Below are 5,648 nucleotides of genomic sequence, written 5' to 3'. Positions count from 1 at the left end.
GAACCTTCCGGTATAACCCGGTTCAACCAGTTGTACCATTTGTTTAGCTCAATTCAATACAAGTAAAATACCGGTTTTTAAAACATTGCCTTGAATCACTTTTGCCAAAGTTTTCAATTGGCTTTATGAGTCCTCTCTTTATTCCATTTATACTTATTTCTTTTGATAGTTACTGCTATTTTCAGATGTTATGAAACTCCATTATTACGATTTTACCGAAACTAGATTTGTAAAAGTGCCCAAGAAAACTATTTATGATAATTTCATATTAACAATAGGTTCATATTTTTATTTGAATGGCGGAATTGTATAAAAAGAAATAAATAAAACAGGCTAGCAAATACTAGAATTACAACCAAGACAAGAGCAAAAATTCAAAACCTTAACTGCTTAAACTATTTACAGATTTAATCCTTTGATTATTTGTTTGCATTTTGGTAAATCTTAACTTTTAGAGCACAGTCATTTCAGAACTTAGAGCATTCTCATCCAACACCCCATATTGTGTGAGTGAGTGTTTTTATAATTTAGAGAATGATTAAGGGTGTTGTGAGTGAAGAGTTTTTATATTTTAGAAAACGTAGTGATTTTTTGTATATTTGAAAAACTACTGTTCACTCCCTGTAATTTTTTAATATATTTTAAAAGTGGTTGTGAGTAAAGGAAAAAGAAATGGTAATGACAAAGGTATAAAAAAAATATTATTGAGACCGTAAACCTGAAGCACCATACATAGTTTCTTAACGGTCCCAAGAATATCCATTTAATCCTTAAAAATCACTTTTGCCAAAGTTTTTAATTGGCTTTATGAGTCCTCTCTTTAATCCATTTATACTTATTTCTTTTGATAGTTAGATCATGTCTAGTGGGAGAGTTATGGGTAAAGTTATGACCCATAATTCTCCCTTACACCGCCCCCCTTAATGTTATGGGTTCAAAGTTATGTACATAACTTTGAAAGGTGGTGTTTTGTGTGTGTGTGTGCGCGCGCATGGTGTTATGGGTTAAGTTATGACTACACCCTCTTTTTGCAAAAATTTATAACTCTGACTGGACGCTACATGACGCATAACGCGTATGGGTGGAAAGTTATGACTACACATATTTATGTTATGAAACTCCATTATTACGATTTTCCCAAACTAGATTTGTAAAAGTGCCCAAGAAAACTATTTATGATAATTTCATATTAACAATAGTTTCATATTTTTATTTGTATGGTGGAATTGTATTTAAAAAAAACAAACAAAACAGGCTAGCAATTACTAGAATTACAATCAAGACAAGAGCAAAAAATTCAAAACCTTATCTGCTTAAACTATTTGCAGATTTAATCCTTTGATTGTTTGTTTGCATTTTGGTAAATCTTAACTTTTAGAGCACAGCCATTTCAGAACTTACTGTTCAAAAATCAAAAGTTGATAACTTGCAATCCAAGGAACCTAACACTAATGTTTTGTTTGCAAAGATAACAACAAATGGAAGATCGAACACTTGTTGCCAGGTTACTAGAGATCGAGGACAAGTGATAGAAACAATGGCCATTAACCACTTAACTCGTATTATATTGTTAACCACTTAACATATTTATTAACTCTTTCAAATTTGACGGAGAAATCGAAAAAATATGTTGTTTATAAATTAAGATAACTTGTATCGATCCTACATTCTACCCTACCGGTAGCTTTTGTTATTTGTAGGATTTACTGGCTACAGTTATTATTGTTGTTGACTTTCTGCTATTACGAATATACAACCATGTATCCTATTATGGTTGCAGCGCTCCTTCTAATAATCACTAGTATCTTTTTCATGCGTCAGTGGTCCGCCCATCTTCGCCACAAAAAGCTACCACCTGGCCCCGTTCCTTTACCGGTCATAGGAAGTCTTCACTTATTAGGAAGCCACCCCCACCGTTCCCTTCACAAACTATCTCAAAAATACGGCCCGATCATGTCCATCCGTCTTGGCTCTGTTCAGTTTGTGATAGTTTCTTCACCAGACGCCGCTAAACTATTCCTAGGGACCCATGACACTATCTTCGCATCTCGTCCTCAAATTGAAGCCGCAAAGTACCTATCTTATGATACCAAGGGGATGACCTTTTCAGAATACGGACCATACTGGCGGAGTGTAAGAAAGTTTTGCATAATGGAGTTGTTGAGTGCTACAAAAATTAATGGTTTTGCTGGGATGAGAAGGGAGGAGATAGGGCTGATGGTGGAGGAGATGAAAGCGGCAGCAAAGGTGCATAAGTCGGTGAACTTAAGGGAAACAGTAAGTTCGGTGATCGAAGGCATGGTTTGTAGGATGATTTTTGGCAAGAAAAATGATGACAAGTTTGCTTTTAAGAGTGTAATTGATAAGAGCATGGAAGCAACAGGTACTTTCAATCTGGCTGACTACGTGCCCATTTTAGCTCCATTTGATCTTCAGGTAATTAATCTTATGTTATGATCTAAGTGGTGAGTATATTTAAACATGCAAGATTAGGGTTTAGTAGTTAATTTGCATTACTTTCACAAAATTCTTAAATTTGTGTTTATGTTGATATGATAGGTTCACGGATTGACCCGTTTAATTTATTAGCACTTTTATTTTTAAACTGAAAAAATGTACTTTATATCCTAAACTAAAATTGTTTGAATATGATATTTCAGTTAATAAACAATAAAAAAAATACGCATAAGGTTTTTTAGGTTTTGTAGTAAATATGTAATTTCAAACCATTATTATAAAAAGAAAAAAAAACACATGTTATCGAATTAAGTTCGTGTCAACCCTTGACTAAGTGTGTTAGGTTTGAATTCATGTGTTTGACATGATTTTTGGTTCCCGCTTGCAAAAAATGACTAATTTAACACCTCTTTTCGATGCACGTGTTTAAGGCTTGACTAAACGCTTTAAGTTGTTAAGTAAGGAACTCGATGAAATGTTCGAGGTTTTGATTGATGAACATGAAAAACGCAATCAAGCATCCAAGCTTGAAAAGAGTGATCAAATGGACTTCATAGACATATTGCTATCACTAAAACAAGAAAATTCAAACACCCATGATGAACTATCCTATACAATTGACAGACAAAAAATGAAAGCCATATTACTAGATATGGTAGCCGGTGCCATTGACACCGCCAAAACATCCATTGAATGGATTTTATCTGTTCTTATCAAACATCCTAGAGTGATGAAGGAGCTCCAAAAAGAGTTGAAAACTATGGTTGGAGATAAACCCATGGTTGAAGAAGCTGATTTGACAAAGTTAAGGTACTTGCACATGGTAGTTAAAGAAACTTTTCGGTTGTATCCCGTTGCTCCACTCTTGGTTCCTCATCAGTCTATGGAGGATATCCTGATCAATGTTTACAATATACCTAACAAAACACGAGTTCTTGTAAAATTACTAGGCATTTGGACGTGACCCTAAAGTTTGGTCGGACAACTGGGAGGAGTTTCTTCCTGAGAGATTTCTTGACCAAGAAATTGACTTCCGTGGACATGATTTTAAGCTTATACAATTCGGCATCGGAAGGAGAGGATGTCCAGGAATGAATCTGGGCTACTAAACATTGGGTAGGTGGTTTCGAACATGGTTCATTGGTTCGATTGGGAGCTATCAAATGGCATGTCACCAAGCGACCTGGACATGAAAGAAAAATTTGGATTAACTACCCCAAGAGATACACCCTTATTAGCCATTCCTACGTACCGTACCTAATAAACATCGGATGCAACGTTTAGCTTCATGAAATAATACCTAAAAATGATATATTATGTATTTATTGTTTTCAAACTTTTGTTGGGTATAAATAAAAATGGTTTGTACTAGTGGCCTAGTGGATCAGTTTCTTTATTGTGGTCATGAGCCTAGATATTTTTGTTATCATGCTTGTTTTGGGCCTTATTGGTAATTTAGTTGAGTCGTGGTTTGTTTCTTTTTTTTCTTTTGATATGAATTTAAGTCTCGAGCTACCAAATTAATAAAACTATTCATTCGAATCCTAAGTCAGTTTGTGTTAGCTAAAATAGTGGTATTATCTCGAGTGTGAATTTTCTTTCTCTTTTCGATTCGATATCATGGCATTTGCTCCATCATATTCTTCTCAAATTCTTACCCTTTGTTCAAGAGTGTGGCTTATTAATTCTGAAGCATTCGTATTATGGTGGTGTTTGGGATTTCTTATTTTACATCCTTATAACTTTTCATTAAATTAATAAGTTACAAAAGTGTAACTAATGGAATTTTTCTTCTCACAATATAAGCAATCCCAAACACCTTATTACTTTTCAAAAAGTTAATAAGTTATAAGTTGGTAAAAATAAGCAATCCCAAACACCCCCTAAAACTCTAATCCGATAGAAAGGCATGTGGGAGTTTATGTGCGTTATCTCACATCGTTGTTGTGTCAACTTCCAAACAAGCTTGGACTCTCTTTTAAACCGAGTTCAAGGGCGATTTTGGTGGCAGGAGAAGAATAGCATTAAATGTTATCTCTGATGCACAAAAACGCTTCCATGGTGCCGTACCCCCGTCCCGGAAACTCGCCGGGGACGGAAACGCCGTCGGGGATGGCGGGAAACATTTTATCCCTTTAACTTTCAATTGTTTGTATCTAGTCCTCAAAACTTATAAGTTTTAACATAAAAAGTTTAAAATTAGTTTGTGTATTTCAATATTTAACCCTCTCTATTATTACTAAGATTGATTATGATTGATTTTGAAAAACTTATGATTGATTATCATTGGAAGATGTATGAATTTTGAAGTTTACATCAACGTATGAATATATTTTGGGCTTTGTGGTACATTATCTATAATATATATTTATTTTTATATGCATTTATTGCCGTACCCTTGCCGTACCCGTTTCTTGATTTTTTGAGTTTTGCTGTTTCCCGTTCCCATACCCGTGCCCGTTTCCCGTTCCCATACCAGTTCCCGTGCAACATAGAATGTTATACTTGTGACCGATAGGGGCATGTTAAAGATGATTGCTAGGTGGAACGAGGTATAGCCTTAAATGACAACAATCCCGAAGACTGAGATGGTCAGCTGCTTATGACATTTAAGTAATGACAAGATTGAAGACAGTTTGGAGGGTGAAGCCGACCAAGTGTTCATAGCGATCATATTGGGAACCGTGGAAGCAAACGCTTGTTCATAGATATATAGTTGTCGCTTGAACAACATGATGGATCAACGGTCACTGTTTCAAGTTCTAATGAGACAAAGGAAACGAATGTGAAGATGGGAAGGTAAGATCATTCACATTGAATGTCAAGGTACTATCAAGGTCAATGTCACACAAAAAAGCAAAACATTTTGAAATTCAAATCTTCAAATCTCTTCAAGTTTAATTATGAATATTTAACTAAAGAACTAATTATCCCGAATACGGAAGATAACTTTTGTTTTATAGAATTTGTATTTTTATAACTATTGAGATTATTTTAGAACAATTCTAGTTCAAAAACCGTACTTGTGCTACATGTTTATAAAGATTTTCATTTTATTAGTTTTATCAAGTTTTATAATATGTTTTAAGAAAATGACGTTTGTTGTGTAAAAATTATATATATTTTTTTTGCACTGCAATAGTAGAATTAAATTAAAAAAAGCGTAAACGCCTCCAGCGGGAAAATGGAAA

At 34.5% G+C, this 5,648-nt stretch overlaps 1 pseudogene; it reads left to right on the top strand.

Annotated features, from left to right (window-relative positions):
* Positions 1-1,758: 1,758 nt before the first annotated feature.
* On the top strand, positions 1,759-3,718 carry LOC143593216 (cytochrome P450 CYP736A12-like; annotated as a pseudogene).
* The last annotated feature ends 1,930 nt before the right edge of the window (positions 3,719-5,648 follow it).

Source organism: Bidens hawaiensis, unplaced genomic scaffold (assembly GCF_021521415.1).
Source record: "Bidens hawaiensis isolate Kalapana, Puna unplaced genomic scaffold, B.hawaiensis_p1.1 tig00041837_1, whole genome shotgun sequence".
Taxonomy (NCBI): domain Eukaryota; kingdom Viridiplantae; phylum Streptophyta; class Magnoliopsida; order Asterales; family Asteraceae; genus Bidens; species Bidens hawaiensis.
This window is presented reverse-complemented; position numbering and strand designations above follow the sequence as displayed.